Genomic DNA, 18321 nt, shown 5'->3' on the forward strand with positions numbered 1-18321 from the left:
AAGACGACAACAACGAAGACGACGATGACAAAGAAGAATAAGAAGATGATGACAAAGAATAAGAAGAAGAAGAAGAAGAAGAGGACAACAACAAAGAAGAAGATGACGACAAAGACAAAGACAATGACGAAGAAGACGATGAAGAAGATGAGGAAGAAGACGACGAAGACGAAGATGAAGACAACGATGACGACGAAAATGATGACGAAGAAGACGACGACAAGGAAGAAGACGACGACGACGAAGAAGAAGACGACGACGACGAAGAAGACGACGACGAGGAGGAAGAAGATGACGACGACGATGACGAAGAAGACGATGAAAAGGAAGAATAAGGAGACGACGACGAAGAAGAAGAAGAAGAAGAGGACGACCACAAAGAAGACAACGACGACGAAGACGAAGACGACGAAGAAGATGAGGAAGAAGATAACGAAGACGAAGACGACGATGAAGACGATGACAAAGACGATGACGAGGAAGAAGACGACGATGAGGAAGAAGACGATGACAAAGAAGAATAAGAAGACGACGACGACGAAGAAGAAGACAACGATGATGAAGAAGAAGAAGAAGAGGACGACCACAAAGAAGACGACAACAAAGAAGACGAAGACAACCACGAAGAAGACGACGAAGAAGACGAGGAAGAAGACAACAACGACGACAAAGACGAAGATGACAATGAAGAAGACTAAGAAGACAAAGACGATGACGAAGAAGACAAAGACGATGACGAAGAAGATGACGAAGATGATGACAAAGAAGAATAAGAAGACAATGAAGAAGACGACGACGAAGAAGCAGAAGAAGCAGAAGAAGAAGACAACGATGACGAAGAAGATGACGATGAAGAAGATGACGACGAAGAAGAAGCAGAAGAAGAAGACGACGACGAAGAAGACGACGATGAAGACAATGACAACAACGACGAAGAAGATGACGACAACGACAAAGAAGACGACGACGACGATGATGACAAAGAAGAAGAAGAAAGAGAAGGAGGAGGAGAAGGAGGAGGAGAAGGAGAAGAGGTGTGTGGTACCGCGGGGTATTTTCCAAAGTATGACACATATTGATGACAAGTATAGTTTTTGCCTTCCAAAACTTGCTCTGCTCTGCTTCTTGGCCAGTGGTGCATGAAAAGCGCTCTCGTGCCTGCCCTGCGCTTGCAATGCATGCAGGGAGAGCTGGAAAGTGGCAGCTCCGGATGGGGCAGCAAGCCTGGAGCCCTTCCAAGCACAGGCTGTTTTGCACAAGCAAGAACCCCTGGGGAAATGGAGCCAAGGGGAGAGCAGAGCTCGCTCCCGCTCCAAACTTGCAACGGGCAAGAGAGCCAGAGAGAGCCAGGGCACGAGCGGCGCCTTGGAGGTGCAAGAGCAGCAGGCAAGGACTGAGCCAAAAGGGTCCAGAGGAGCCCTGACAAGGGGCTGTGCTCAGTGCTACAGAGGAAAAGCAGCAAACCCCGGGGGCCACCCTGGGGGCCCGCCCTGGGAGTCTAGAAAGCTTCCTCCCCCCGGACGCGGGGCACAAGGGCCACCTTTGTGGAGCACGAGCAGCAGGCACCTAGCCAAAATGGCCCAAAGGAGCCCTGGCAAGGGACCGAGCTCAGTGATGCAGAGGAAGGCAAAAAACCCCCGGGGACACTTGCTAGCCCACCATGGGGGAAAAAAAGCCTTCCTCCCCCCAGCTGTAGGGCACAAGAGGCCATCTTCCTGGTGCATGAGCAGCAGGCAGGAACCTCGCCAAAATGGACCGGAGGAGCCCTGACAAGTGGTCATGCTCAATGCTGCAGAGGAAGGCAAAAAACCCCCGGGGACCAGTGCCAATCTGCCCCGGGGGAAAATTCCTTCCTGACCCCAGAGCTGGCGATCGGCTGTTCCCTGAGCATGCGAGCAAGACCTGCCTCCTCGTCCCACAGGCTGGTCATGCCTCCCAGGAGATGCCCAAGCCCTATTCTCCCTCAACCTGGCACCATCTCAGGGGCTTCCGAGAGTGGCCAAATGCCCCCAGCCTGATGGCCCTTGGGGGCAAGAATCCTTCCCACGCCTGGCAGGGCACCAGTGGCTGCTCCAAAGCACTGGGACCCCTGGCAATACCTGTGCATCCCATTTCTTACAGCTGCTGCCCCTGGCTCCACAGGGGATGAGGATGGCGAGCTCTGCAGTGCTCCTCAAGAAGGCATTCCCTTGGTCTTGCCTCTGCTATCCGGCTGAAAAGAATTTCCGTCCCTCAGATGAGCTTTGAAGGTGGCCCTGCCAGGAGCTGGCCTTGCAGCGGGGAACCTCCAGCAGCCTCGTCCAGCCTCCTCCGGTCTTCCTCCCTCAGCACCCTCCAAGTAATTCCACCGCCTCCTCAAGGACTTCCTCTCAGATGTCTTTGGGCTGCCCCCGGGCCAGCTCTGGCAGCGGGACACGGGAGGATGCTCCCTCTTATGCTGCCCCGGGGCATTGTGACTGCTGCGTTGCCGGGTGGTGGCACTGTGACATGGCGGTGATGGGGGCCCCCCCATGCGCAGCCCCGCCCACAGCCCCTCCACCCAGCATCCTTTGGAGGAAGGCCTTTGGGGTGCTGGCCCGGAGGCAGTCCCTGTGCCCAGGAGGCCCAGGGGGCTGTCCCTGCCCTTGGGACATCTTTGTCCTTGCACTTCAGTAGCTCCTTTCCTCCTCTGGCCTTCACCCTTGGTATCTTTCTTGAAAGTGATGGCAGCCCTCTCAGCCTTTGTCTTGCTCCTTCTAGTCGTCTTCATCTGTAGGCCCTCCATGCCCCTAATACACTGCTTAGTCTTTGTTTACCTTCATCCCACACGGAATTTGTCTGTCTTGAAACTGAGGAACGAGGAAGGTCCCTAGTGGTACCGGTGACTTCTCACCAGGGCTTTGCACAATGCTTGTCTTTCCTATGGAAAGGCTTGTAGCGCTTAAGAAATCTCTTTTGCGTTTGTTACAGAGGGTGTTTAGGAATTTGCTGGTGTTTATTAACGTTAGTAAGTGTCTAGTTTGGGGGGTTACCTGTTGTATTACTACTGTGGATCTTGATTGCAACACTTCACCGATTGCTGCTTAATTTCATGTTGTTGACAGATCAATAAAGCGCTTCGATCCCAATTTGGTTTGAGCCGCGTGGACTGAGCAGGCTTTCCCTGCAACACTCGCGAAAAACAAGTAACTGACTCAGTTGTGCAGATCAGTTTAAAAAACCTCAGCCAAATACCACTGAAGGAAAGGGTACTGTACAGAGAGAGGGTAGAGATTGGGAGATTGACAACAAATCACCCCAGGAAGTTTGTTCACATCCTTGAAATGCAGGACTGTTGGTCCCTCTCCCAGAAGCCTTATTTCTTGAGCGGTCTATCAGGGGACAAGGGAAAGCCACCGAGTTTGGTATTGGAGATGTTGCTGTAGGCTGCAGAAGACAGCCCCAGCTGGCTTCCTATCTGAAATGAGGACATTTTTGTGTCTGTCCAAACAAACTGTTCTTTTAGGCAAAACACCATTATTCACAGCGAAAACAACAGTAGAAAATGCTACTGCCTCTGCCCACTCCTGGTACAAAACGAGCATAATCACCTCTTAGAAACAACCAGCAAAAAATAATACACACACACACACACACACACACACACCCCCACCCCTGTGTCTATCTCTACACCTGTCTCCCGGGTTAGTGCAAACAGACCCTCACATCACAGCAGTACCGGTAAGGCCAATGGAGGGCAGGTGCTGAGGACACCAGTTCGAAACAGCAGAGCTGCAGCCAGGGCAAAGGGAGACAAGCTGGAGGGAACCGCAGCAGCAATGCTCTTGCAAGAGCTGTTCATAAGCAAAGGCAGGAAACAGGAGAAGCCGTGAAGGGACGGCTTGTTGCCGATTCACACGATGTCCTGAGTTGGTACCGAAAGGGAAGGGTGGGCTCTAGAAGTAAAGGATCAAGAAACAGTGACCTCCCTAGCCGGGAGAAGAGCCGGGCCGTGGGGGAAAGGAGGCGATGGACTGAAACCTCTTCTCTGTGTTAGAGAAACACATGGCGTGCTCAGTAAAGGGCCGTACTGATGGGTTCTGCTCTGCCGGGCAAAGGACCGGTGTCCTTTGGCACTGGCTGGCATGTCCATTCATGGGCCCCAATGTCAGCCCCATATCAACGGTCTCTTGACAGAGAGAGCAGTCTTCACAGCCTGTAACAGCCCAGGAGCTGCTAGAGCACCTGTCGCTGTCATAGCTACCCACAGACTCACACCACAAATATCAAAAGCGGGGACTTGCAGCGGTTTCTGCGGCATAGGCTACATTTCAGAAAGCTTTCCAGGTACCACCTGTTCTCCTGACCACAAAAACCACCTCTCTTCTTACCATTCCTGCCAACATCTGTGTTACGCTGATGCCGCGCACTGATACATGCAGATAATGCATTAAATTACTACAAATGATCCCCTTTGTGATTGTTATAATTCACTGGGTTTACCTGTCAAGCTGGTGAGAAGTTGGGATACACATATCTCCTCTGCCTACATTCTTCCACCAGAAAACTCTACAGCGAGACCTAAACCATAAGCTTCAAGCATATAAACTCTGAAGTATCATGGCACTGAGTATATTTAAATATATTATGACCAATCTCTCATGATGACCCTTATTAGACCTTCCTGCTTGGAGGAATTCTGTGTACAGTGGCTAAACCCGATACCGATGAGAGAGAAACTAATTCCCCTACAAGGGAATGTGTCCTGTGAAGCATCTAAAGGGATCAAACCAAGGAAAGCGAGCCTTGGGAGGTCTGAAGTTTCAGCCTGAGTAAGCATGCAGGAAGGATAAACTCTTGTGTTGAATCTGCTGAGGTGAAAAGCTGAGCTGTGACTTGCATGAGAAGTGTGCTCTTGTGGACTTCTCTTCCTTGCTCTCCTCCCTTCAGGTAGAAATATTGTGAGAAAAAACCTCAGAAGTTAAGCCCAAAAAGGAGCGTTTCAGTATGAAAAATGTTCATGCAAAACACCAATTTGCTTCAATACACATGTTCTGTCTGCGAACAGCTGCCTCCATATACATCATCACAAAATATCAAACCACTGCAGAAAACAAAAAGAAAAGGAATACACCTGTAAGCATCAATGAAGCTTATAGTTCTGCTTCGTTAGGAGCGGGTTAGCTGATACTCAAAATAAAAATAAAAATAATGAGAAGCATAACCACGGTTGTCTTTCAGTCTGTAAAACCTCCTGCAAAGAAAGAGCTCTAACAAGTTAAACCAATTCTGAGTCGTGGATCTCAGGCCCAAGAGAAACCTTCGGCCCAATGAAGAAGATGATGGAAAAAGAGAAGGCAGTGTCTCAGTGCATGATTTGCCACAGTGCACAGCAGAGGCATTAGCAGAAAGAGACCACTTCTGATTGAAAGCATTTAATTTAGAAATGATTGAGGATGGGGAAAAAAAAATTACCGCCATCTTCTTTTCATTATGAATTCCCAGAGCAGACATGTGCGAACAAATACTCTCAGTTCTGGAATTTAAAATACCTTAAAGTTGGGAACAAGGTGGAGATTTGCTCATCTTCCCTCCAAAGACACATAATTCGTCTTTGCTCTGGATGGGCCATGGTGCTCCACCTACAATCCTGTGATACAACGTTGCATAAAGTCTCCACAACCTACCTTGAGATTAGAACTGTCTTTAGGATGATTTTGTAAAACTTCCTTGGATAAAATTAAGCAGTATCAACATAGTTGTACCTTAGAGAGCAAATTATCTTTGACCTCAGGACCTGGAGGAATGATGGAGAAGGTCATGCTGGGTGCTATTGAAAGGCTTTTAAAGAACAATGCAGTCATCAGGCACAGCCAACACGGGTTCACAAACGGAAAGTCCTGTCTAACTAATTTGATATCCTTCTGTGATAAGGTCACCCGCCTGGTGGGTGGTGGATGTAGTTTTCCTGGGTTTTGGTAAAGCTTTTGGTACTGTCCCTCACAGCATCCTTCTGGACAAGCTGTCCAGCTGTAAGATGAGCAGGTAGACGGTGCGCTGGGTGAAGAACTGGATGAAGGGCAGGGCTCAAAGGGTTGCAGTGAACGGGGCTACATCTGGCTGGCGACCAGTCACCAGCGGTGTTCCTCAGGGCTCAATTCTAGGGTCAGTTCTGTTCAATCTTTTTATCAGTGATCGGGAGGCAGGAGTTGAATGCACGGTTAGTAAGTTTGCTGATGATACTAAACTGGGAGGTGCTGCTGACTCTCTCGAGGGCCAAGAGGCCTTGCAGAGGGACCTGGATAGATTGGAGCATTGGGCAATCACCAATGACATAAAACTGAACAAGACCAAATGCCAGATTCTGCACCTGGGATGGAGTAACGGTGGGCACAAGTCTAAACTGGGAGAGGAGTGGCTGGAGAGCAGCCCTGCAGAAAGGGGTCTGGGGGTGCTGGTTGACAGGAGGCTCAACAGGAGTCAGCAGGGTGCCCTGGCAGCCAAGAGGGCAAACCGCATCCTGGGGTGCATCAAACACAGCATAACCAGCCGGTCAAAAGAGGTGATTATCCCGCTGTATTTAGCATTGGTGCGGCCTCACCTTGAGTATTCTGTGCGGTTCTGGGCCCCACCATTAAAAAGGATGTGAAGGTACTTGAATGAGTTGAAGAACAATGAGACCATTATTTGCCTGAAATGCCAGGGTTTTTTCAGCTCCAAAAACTCTTTCAAGGACACAAATCACAAAGGTTACAAAGGTTACAAAGGTTACAAGTGGAAACGGGATTTTATTTTATGCTATTTTACGTTATTTTTCTGAATCCGCTTCAGAGCCGATGCTCACAAGCATTAACCCAACGCCCACGTGGAGCCAGGAGCTGGCTGATGCATTCTTCAGTTTAGCTTGAAAAAACATGCCTTGCCGTCTGGCAAAGGAAAGCCACACAGACACAGAAAGCAGCAGCAGGAACACAGGCCAAGCAGTCCCTGTTTCCTGAAGAGTGAGAACTTGAAGAATGAGCATCCGTACCGACCACACACAAAAGACGACGACGACGAAGAAGAACAAGATCACGACGAAGAAGAAGAAGAAGACGATGACGAAGAAGACGATGATCACGAAGAAGAAGAAGACGACGAAGATGATGAAGAAGAAGATGATGACGATAAAGATGACGACGACGAAGAAGAAGACGACCATGAAGAAGAAGACAACGAAGTCGACGATGAAGAAGATGAAGAAAACGACGACGAAGAAGACGACGATGACGATGAAGAAGACGACGATGATGATGAAGAAGACGACAACAACGAAGACGACGATGACAAAGAAGAATAAGAAGATGATGACAAAGAATAAGAAGAAGAAGAAGAAGAAGAGGACAACAACAAAGAAGAAGATGACGACAAAGACAAAGACAATGACGAAGAAGACGATGAAGAAGATGAGGAAGAAGACGACGAAGACGAAGATGAAGACAACGATGACGACGAAAATGATGACGAAGAAGACGACAACAAGGAAGAAGACGACGACGACGAAGAAGAAGACGACGACGACGAAGAAGACGACGACGAGGAGGAAGAAGATGACGACGACGATGACGAAGAAGACGATGAAAAGGAAGAATAAGGAGACGACGACGAAGAACAAGAAGAAGAAGAGGACGACCACAAAGAAGACAACGACGACGAAGACGAAGACGACGAAGAAGATGAGGAAGAAGATAACGAAGACGAAGACGACGATGAAGACGATGACAAAGACGATGACGAGGAAGAAGACGACGATGAGGAAGAAGACGATGACAAAGAAGAATAAGAAGACGATGACGAAGAAGACGATGATCACGAAGAAGAAGACGACGAAGATGATGAAGAAGAAGATGATGACGATAAAGATGACGACGACGAAGAAGAAGACGACCATGAAGAAGAAGACAACGAAGTCGACGATGAAGAAGATGAGGAAAACGACGACGAAGAAGACGACGATGACGATGAAGAAGACGACGATGATGATGAAGACGACAACAACGAAGACGACGATGACAAAGAAGAATAAGAAGATGATGACAAAGAATAAGAAGAAGAAGAAGAAGAAGAAGAGGACAACAACAAAGAAGAAGATGACGACAAAGACAAAGACAATGACGAAGAAGACGATGAAGAAGATGAGGAAGAAGACGACGAAGACGAAGATGAAGACAACGATGACGACGAAAATGATGACGAAGAAGACGACAACAAGGAAGAAGACGACGACGACGAAGAAGAAGACGACGACGACGAAGAAGACGACGACGAGGAGGAAGAAGATGACGACGACGATGACGAAGAAGATGATGAAAAGGAAGAATAAGGAGACGACGACGAAGAAGAAGAAGAAGAAGAGGACGACCACAAAGAAGACAACGACGACGAAGACGAAGACGACGAAGAAGATGAGGAAGAAGATAACGAAGACGAAGACGACGATGAAGACGATGACAAAGACGATGACGAGGAAGAAGACGACGATGAGGAAGAAGACGATGACAAAGAAGAATAAGAAGACGACGACGACGACGAAGAAGACGACGATGATGAAGAAGAAGAAGAAGAGGACGACCACAAAGAAGACGACAACAAAGAAGACGAAGACAACCACGAAGAAGACGACGAAGAAGACGAGGAAGAAGACAACAACGACGACAAAGACGAAGATGACAATGAAGAAGACTAAGAAGACAAAGACGATGACGAAGAAGACAAAGACGATGACGAAGAAGATGACGAAGATGATGACAAAGAAGAATAAGAAGACAATGAAGAAGACGACGACGAAGAAGCAGAAGAAGCAGAAGAAGAAGACAACGATGACGAAGAAGATGACGATGAAGAAGATGACGACGAAGAAGAAGCAGAAGAAGAAGACGACGACGAAGAAGACGACGATGAAGACAATGACAACAACGACGAAGAAGATGACGACAACCACGACAACGACAAAGAAGACGACGACGACGATGATGACAAAGAAGAAGAAGAAGGAGAAGGAGGAGGAGAAGGAGGAGGAGAAGGAGAAGAGGTGTGTGGTACCGCGGGGTATTTTCCAAAGTATGACACATATTGATGACAAGTATAGTTTTTGCCTTCCAAAACTTGCTCTGCTCTGCTTCTTGGCCAGTGGTGCACAAAAAGCGCTCTCGTGCCTGCCCTGCGCTTGCAATGCATGCAGGGAGAGCTGGAAAGTGGCAGCTCCGGATGGGGCAGCAAGCCTGGAGCCCTTCCAAGCACAGGCTGTTTTGCACAAGCAAGAACCCCTGGGGAAATGGAGCCAAGGGGAGAGCAGAGCTCGCTCCCGCTCCAAACTTGCAACGGGCAAGAGAGCCAGAGAGAGCCAGGGCACGAGTGGCGCCTTGGAGGTGCAAGAGCAGCAGGCAAGGACTGAGCCAAAAGGGTCCAGAGGAGCCCTGACAAGGGGCTGTGCTCAGTGCTACAGAGGAAAAGCAGCAAACCCCGGGGGCCACCCTGGGGGCCCGCCCTGGGAGTCTAGAAAGCTTCCTCCCCCCGGACGCGGGGCACAAGGGCCACCTTTGTGGAGCACGAGCAGCAGGCACCTAGCCAAAATGGCCCAAAGGAGCCCTGGCAAGGGACCGAGCTCAGTGATGCAGAGGAAGGCAAAAAACCCCCGGGGACACTTGCTAGCCCACCGTGGGGGAAAAAAAGCCTTCCTCCCCCCAGCTGTAGGGCACAAGAGGCCATCTTCCTGGTGCATGAGCAGCAGGCAGGAACCTCGCCAAAATGGACCGGAGGAGCCCTGACAAGTGGTCATGCTCAATGCTGCAGAGGAAGGCAAAAAACCCCCGGGGACCAGTGCCAATCTGCCCCGGGGGAAAATTCCTTCCTGACCCCAGAGCTGGCGATCGGCTGTTCCCTGAGCATGCGAGCAAGACCTGCCTCCTCGTCCCACAGGCTGGTCATGCCTCCCAGGAGATGCCCAAGCCCTATTCTCCCTCAACCTGGCACCATCTCAGGGGCTTCCGAGAGTGGCCAAATGCCCCCAGCCTGATGGCCCTTGGGGGCAAGAATCCTTCCCACGCCTGGCAGGGCACCAGTGGCTGCTCCAAAGCACTGGGACCCCTGGCAATACCTGTGCATCCCATTTCTTACAGCTGCTGCCCCTGGCTCCACAGGGGATGAGGATGGCGAGCTCTGCAGTGCTCCTCAAGAAGGCATTCCCTTGGTCTTGCCTCTGCTATCCGGCTGAAAAGAATTTCCGTCCCTCAGATGAGCTTTGAAGGTGGCCCTGCCAGGAGCTGGCCTTGCAGCGGGGAACCTCCAGCAGCCTCGTCCAGCCTCCTCCGGTCTTCCTCCCTCAGCACCCTCCAAGTAATTCCACCGCCTCCTCAAGGACTTCCTCTCAGATGTCTTTGGGCTGCCCCCGGGCCAGCTCTGGCAGCGGGACACGGGAGGATGCTCCCTCTTATGCTGCCCCGGGGCATTGTGACTGCTGCGTTGCCGGGTGGTGGCACTGTGACATGGCGGTGATGGGGGCCCCCCCATGCGCAGCCCCGCCCACAGCCCCTCCACCCAGCATCCTTTGGAGGAAGGCCTTTGGGGTGCTGGCCCGGAGGCAGTCCCTGTGCCCAGGAGGCCCAGGGGGCTGTCCCTGCCCTTGGGACATCTTTGTCCTTGCACTTCAGTAGCTCCTTTCCTCCTCTGGCCTTCACCCTTGGTATCTTTCTTGAAAGTGATGGCAGCCCTCTCAGCCTCTGTCTTGCTCCTTCTAGTCGTCTTCATCTGTAGGCCCTCCATGCCCCTAATACACTGCTTAGTCTTTGTTTACCTTCATCCCACACGGAATTTGTCTGTCTTGAAACTGAGGAACGAGGAAGGTCCCTAGTGGTACCGGTGACTTCTCACCAGGGCTTTGCACAATGCTTGTCTTTCCTATGGAAAGGCTTGTAGCGCTTAAGAAATCTCTTTTGCGTTTGTTACAGAGGGTGTTTAGGAATTTGCTGGTGTTTATTAACGTTAGTAAGTGTCTAGTTTGGGGGTTACCTGTTGTATTACTACTGTGGATCTTGATTGCAACACTTCACCGATTGCTGCTTAATTTCATGTTGTTGACAGATCAATAAAGCGCTTCGATCCCAATTTGGTTTGAGCCGCGTGGACTGAGCAGGCTTTCCCTGCAACACTCGCGAAAAACAAGTAACTGACTCAGTTGTGCAGATCAGTTTAAAAAACCTCAGCCAAATACCACTGAAGGAAAGGGTACTGTACAGAGAGAGGGTAGAGATTGGGAGATTGACAACAAATCACCCCAGGAAGTTTGTTCACATCCTTGAAATGCAGGACTGTTGGTCCCTCTCCCAGAAGCCTTATTTCTTGAGCGGTCTATCAGGGGACAAGGGAAAGCCACCGAGTTTGGTATTGGAGATGTTGCTGTAGGCTGCAGAAGACAGCCCCAGCTGGCTTCCTATCTGAAATGAGGACATTTTTGTGTCTGTCCAAACAAACTGTTCTTTTAGGCAAAACACCATTATTCACAGCGAAAACAACAGTAGAAAATGCTACTGCCTCTGCCCACTCCTGGTACAAAACGAGCATAATCACCTCTTAGAAACAACCAGCAAAAAATAATACACACACACACACACACACACACACCCCCACCCCTGTGTCTATCTCTACACCTGTCTCCCGGGTTAGTGCAAACAGACCCTCACATCACAGCAGTACCGGTAAGGCCAATGGAGGGCAGGTGCTGAGGACACCAGTTCGAAACAGCAGAGCTGCAGCCAGGGCAAAGGGAGACAAGCTGGAGGGAACCGCAGCAGCAATGCTCTTGCAAGAGCTGTTCATAAGCAAAGGCAGGAAACAGGAGAAGCCGTGAAGGGACGGCTTGTTGCCGATTCACACGATGTCCTGAGTTGGTACCGAAAGGGAAGGGTGGGCTCTAGAAGTAAAGGATCAAGAAACAGTGACCTCCCTAGCCGGGAGAAGAGCCGGGCCGTGGGGGAAAGGAGGCGATGGACTGAAACCTCTTCTCTGTGTTAGAGAAACACATGGCGTGCTCAGTAAAGGGCCGTACTGATGGGTTCTGCTCTGCCGGGCAAAGGACCGGTGTCCTTTGGCACTGGCTGGCATGTCCATTCATGGGCCCCAATGTCAGCCCCATATCAACGGTCTCTTGACAGAGAGAGCAGTCTTCACAGCCTGTAACAGCCCAGGAGCTGCTAGAGCACCTGTCGCTGTCATAGCTACCCACAGACTCACACCACAAATATCAAAAGCGGGGACTTGCAGCGGTTTCTGCGGCATAGGCTACATTTCAGAAAGCTTTCCAGGTACCACCTGTTCTCCTGACCACAAAAACCACCTCTCTTCTTACCATTCCTGCCAACATCTGTGTTACGCTGATGCCGCGCACTGATACATGCAGATAATGCATTAAATTACTACAAATGATCCCCTTTGTGATTGTTATAATTCACTGGGTTTACCCGTCAAGCTGGTGAGAAGTTGGGATACACATATCTCCTCTGCCTACATTCTTCCACCAGAAAACTCTACAGCGAGACCTAAACCATAAGCTTCAAGCATATAAACTCTGAAGTATCATGGCACTGAGTATATTTAAATATATTATGACCAATCTCTCATGATGACCCTTATTAGACCTTCCTGCTTGGAGGAATTCTGTGTACAGTGGCTAAACCCGATACCGATGAGAGAGAAACTAATTCCCCTACAAGGGAATGTGTCCTGTGAAGCATCTAAAGGGATCAAACCAAGGAAAGCGAGCCTTGGGAGGTCTGAAGTTTCAGCCTGAGTAAGCATGCAGGAAGGATAAACTCTTGTGTTGAATCTGCTGAGGTGAAAAGCTGAGCTGTGACTTGCATGAGAAGTGTGCTCCTGTGGACTTCTCTTCCTTGCTCTCCTCCCTTCAGGTAGAAATATTGTGAGAAAAAACCTCAGAAGTTAAGCCCAAAAAGGAGCGTTTCAGTATGAAAAATGTTCATGCAAAACACCAATTTGCTTCAATACACATGTTCTGTCTGCGAACAGCTGCCTCCATATACATCATCACAAAATATCAAACCACTGCAGAAAACAAAAAGAAAAGGAATACACCTGTAAGCATCAATGAAGCTTATAGTTCTGCTTCGTTAGGAGCGGGTTAGCTGATACTCAAAATAAAAATAAAAATAATGAGAAGCATAACCACGGTTGTCTTTCAGTCTGTAAAACCTCCTGCAAAGAAAGAGCTCTAACAAGTTAAACCAATTCTGAGTCGTGGATCTCAGGCCCAAGAGAAACCTTCGGCCCAATGAAGAAGATGATGGAAAAAGAGAAGGCAGTGTCTCAGTGCATGATTTGCCACAGTGCACAGCAGAGGCATTAGCAGAAAGAGACCACTTCTGATTGAAAGCATTTAATTTAGAAATGATTGAGGATGGGGAAAAAAAAATTACCGCCATCTTCTTTTCATTATGAATTCCCAGAGCAGACATGTGCGAACAAATACTCTCAGTTCTGGAATTTAAAATACCTTAAAGTTGGGAACAAGGTGGAGATTTGCTCATCTTCCCTCCAAAGACACATAATTCGTCTTTGCTCTGGATGGGCCATGGTGCTCCACCTACAATCCTGTGATACAACGTTGCATAAAGTCTCCACAACCTACCTTGAGATTAGAACTGTCTTTAGGATGATTTTGTAAAACTTCCTTGGATAAAATTAAGCAGTATCAACATAGTTGTACCTTAGAGAGCAAATTATCTTTGACCTCAGGACCTGGAGGAATGATGGAGAAGGTCATGCTGGGTGCTATTGAAAGGCTTTTAAAGAACAATGCAGTCATCAGGCACAGCCAACACGGGTTCACAAACGGAAAGTCCTGTCTAACTAATTTGATATCCTTCTGTGATAAGGTCACCCGCCTGGTGGGTGGTGGATGTAGTTTTCCTGGGTTTTGGTAAAGCTTTTGGTACTGTCCCTCACAGCATCCTTCTGGACAAGCTGTCCAGCTGTAAGATGAGCAGGTAGACGGTGCGCTGGGTGAAGAACTGGATGAAGGGCAGGGCTCAAAGGGTTGCAGTGAACGGGGCTACATCTGGCTGGCGACCAGTCACCAGCGGTGTTCCTCAGGGCTCAATTCTAGGGTCAGTTCTGTTCAATCTTTTTATCAGTGATCGGGAGGCAGGAGTTGAATGCACGGTTAGTAAGTTTGCTGATGATACTAAACTGGGAGGTGCTGCTGACTCTCTCGAGGGCCAAGAGGCCTTGCAGAGGGACCTGGATAGATTGGAGCATTGGGCAATCACCAATGACATAAAATTGAACAAGACCAAATGCCAGATTCTGCACCTGGGATGGAGTAACGGTGGGCACAAGTCTAAACTGGGAGAGGAGTGGCTGGAGAGCAGCCCTGCAGAAAGGGGTCTGGGGGTGCTGGTTGACAGGAGGCTCAACAGGAGTCAGCAGGGTGCCCTGGCAGCCAAGAGGGCAAACCGCATCCTGGGGTGCATCAAACACAGCATAACCAGCCGGTCAAAAGAGGTGATTATCCCGCTGTATTTAGCATTGGTGCGGCCTCACCTTGAGTATTCTGTGCGGTTCTGGGCCCCACCATTAAAAAGGATGTGAAGGTACTTGAATGAGTTGAAGAACAATGAGACCATTATTTGCCTGAAATGCCAGGGTTTTTTCAGCTCCAAAAACTCTTTCAAGGACACAAATCACAAAGGTTACAAAGGTTACAAAGGTTACAAGTGGAAACGGGATTTTATTTTATGCTATTTTACGTTATTTTTCTGAATCCGCTTCAGAGCCGATGCTCACAAGCATTAACCCAACGCCCACGTGGAGCCAGGAGCTGGCTGATGCATTCTTCAGTTTAGCTTGAAAAAACATGCCTTGCCGTCTGGCAAAGGAAAGCCACACAGACACAGAAAGCAGCAGCAGGAACACAGGCCAAGCAGTCCCTGTTTCCTGAAGAGTGAGAACTTGAAGAATGAGCATCCGTACCGACCACACACAAAAGACGACGACGACGAAGAAGAACAAGATGACGACGAAGACGAAGAAGAAGACGATGACGAAGAAGACGATGATCACGAAGAAGAAGAAGACGACGAAGATGATGAAGAAGAAGATGATGACGATAAAGATGACGACGACGAAGAAGAAGACGACCATGAAGAAGAAGACAACGAAGTCGACGATGAAGAAGATGAAGAAAACGACGACGAAGAAGACGACGATGACGATGAAGACGACGACGATGATGATGAAGAAGACGACAACAACGAAGACGACGATGACAAAGAAGAATAAGAAGATGATGACAAAGAATAAGAAGAAGAAGAAGAAGAAGAGGACAACAACAAAGAAGAAGATGACGACAAAGACAAAGACAATGACGAAGAAGACGATGAAGAAGATGAGGAAGAAGACGACGAAGACGAAGATGAAGACAACGATGACGACGAAAATGATGACGAAGAAGACGACAACAAGGAAGAAGACGACGACGACGAAGAAGAAGACGACGACGACGAAGAAGACGACGACGAGGAGGAAGAAGATGACGACGACGATGACGAAGAAGACGATGAAAAGGAAGAATAAGGAGACGACGACGAAGAACAAGAAGAAGAAGAGGACGACCACAAAGAAGACAACGACGACGAAGACGAAGACGACGAAGAAGATGAGGAAGAAGATAACGAAGACAAAGACGACGATGAAGACGATGACAAAGACGATGACGAGGAAGAAGACGACGATGAGGAAGAAGACGATGACAAAGAAGAATAAGAAGACGATGACGAAGAAGACGATGATCACGAAGAAGAAGACGACGAAGATGATGAAGAAGAAGATGATGACGATAAAGATGACGATGACGAAGAAGAAGACGACCATGAAGAAGAAGACAACGAAGTCGACGATGAAGAAGATGAGGAAAACGACGACGAAGAAGACGACGATGACGATGAAGAAGACGACGATGATGATGAAGACGACAACAACGAAGACGACGATGACAAAGAAGAATAAGAAGATGATGACAAAGAATAAGAAGAAGAAGAAGAAGAAGAGGACAACAACAAAGAAGAAGATGACGACAAAGACAAAGACAATGACGAAGAAGACGATGAAGAAGATGAGGAAGAAGACGACGAAGACGAAGATGAAGACAACGATGACGACGAAAATGATGACGAAGAAGACGACAACAAGGAAGAAGACGACGACGACGAAGAAGAAGACGACGACGACGAAGAAGACGACGACGAGGAGGAAGAAGATGACGACGACGATGACGAAGAAGATGATGAAAAGGAAGAATAAGGAGACGACGACGAAGAAGAAGAAGAAGAAGAGGACGACCACAAAGAAGACAACGACGACGAAGACGAAGACGACGAAGAAGATGAGGAAGAAGATAACGAAGACGAAGACGACGATGAAGACGATGACAAAGACGATGACGAGGAAGAAGACGACGATGAGGAAGAAGACGATGACAAAGAAGAATAAGAAGACGACGACGACGACGAAGAAGACGACGATGATGAAGAAGAAGAAGAAGAGGACGACCACAAAGAAGACGACAACAAAGAAGACGAAGACAACCACGAAGAAGACGACGAAGAAGACGAGGAAGAAGACAACAACGACGACAAAGACGAAGATGACAATGAAGAAGACTAAGAAGACAAAGACGATGACGAAGAAGACAAAGACGATGACGAAGAAGATGACGAAGATGATGACAAAGAAGAATAAGAAGACAATGAAGAAGACGACGACGAAGAAGCAGAAGAAGCAGAAGAAGAAGACAACGATGACGAAGAAGATGACGATGAAGAAGATGACGACGAAGAAGAAGCAGAAGAAGAAGACGACGACGAAGAAGACGACGATGAAGACAATGACAACAACGACGAAGAAGATGACGACAACCACGACAACGACAAAGAAGACGACGACGACGATGATGACAAAGAAGAAGAAGAAGGAGAAGGAGGAGGAGAAGGAGGAGGAGAAGGAGAAGAGGTGTGTGGTACCGCGGGGTATTTTCCAAAGTATGACACATATTGATGACAAGTATAGTTTTTGCCTTCCAAAACTTGCTCTGCTCTGCTTCTTGGCCAGTGGTGCACAAAAAGCGCTCTCGTGCCTGCCCTGCGCTTGCAATGCATGCAGGGAGAGCTGGAAAGTGGCAGCTCCGGATGGGGCAGCAAGCCTGGAGCCCTTCCAAGCACAGGCTGTTTTGCACAAGCAAGAACCCCTGGGGAAATGGAGCCAAGGGGAGAGCAGAGCTCGCTCCCGCTCCAAACTTGCAACGGGCAAGAGAGCCAGAGAGAGCCAGGGCACGAGTGGCGCCTTGGAGGTGCAAGAGCAGCAGGCAAGGACTGAGCCAAAAGGGTCCAGAGGAGCCCTGACAAGAGGCTGTGCTCAGTGCTACAGAGGAAAAGCAGCAAACCCCGGGGGCCACCCTGGGGGCCCGCCCTGGGAGTCTAGAAAGCTTCCTCCCCCCGGACGCGGGGCACAAGGGCCACCTTTGTGGAGCACGAGCAGCAGGCACCTAGCCAAAATGGCCCAAAGGAGCCCTGGCAAGGGACCGAGCTCAGTGATGCAGAGGAAGGCAAAAAACCCCCGGGGACACTTGCTAGCCCACCGTGGGGGAAAAAAAGCCTTCCTCCCCCCAGCTGTAGGGCACAAGAGGCCATCTTCCTGGTGCATGAGCAGCAGGCAGGAACCTCGCCAAAATGGACCGGAGGAGCCCTGACAAGTGGTCATGCTCAATGCTGCAGAGGAAGGCAAAAAACCCCCGGGGACCAGTGCCAATCTGCCCCGGGGGAAAATTCCTTCCTGACCCCAGAGCTGGCGATCGGCTGTTCCCTGAGCATGCGAGCAAGACCTGCCTCCTCGTCCCACAGGCTGGTCATGCCTCCCAGGAGATGCCCAAGCCCTATTCTCCCTCAACCTGGCACCATCTCAGGGGCTTCCGAGAGTGGCCAAATGCCCCCAGCCTGATGGCCCTTGGGGGCAAGAATCCTTCCCACGCCTGGCAGGGCACCAGTGGCTGCTCCAAAGCACTGGGACCCCTGGCAATACCTGTGCATCCCATTTCTTACAGCTGCTGCCCCTGGCTCCACAGGGGATGAGGATGGCGAGCTCTGCAGTGCTCCTCAAGAAGGCATTCCCTTGGTCTTGCCTCTGCTATCCGGCTGAAAAGAATTTCCGTCCCTCAGATGAGCTTTGAAGGTGGCCCTGCCAGGAGCTGGCCTTGCAGCGGGGAACCTCCAGCAGCCTCGTCCAGCCTCCTCCGGTCTTCCTCCCTCAGCACCCTCCAAG

This window comes from Aptenodytes patagonicus, chromosome 2 (assembly GCF_965638725.1).
Source record: "Aptenodytes patagonicus chromosome 2, bAptPat1.pri.cur, whole genome shotgun sequence".
NCBI lineage: Eukaryota > Metazoa > Chordata > Aves > Sphenisciformes > Spheniscidae > Aptenodytes > Aptenodytes patagonicus.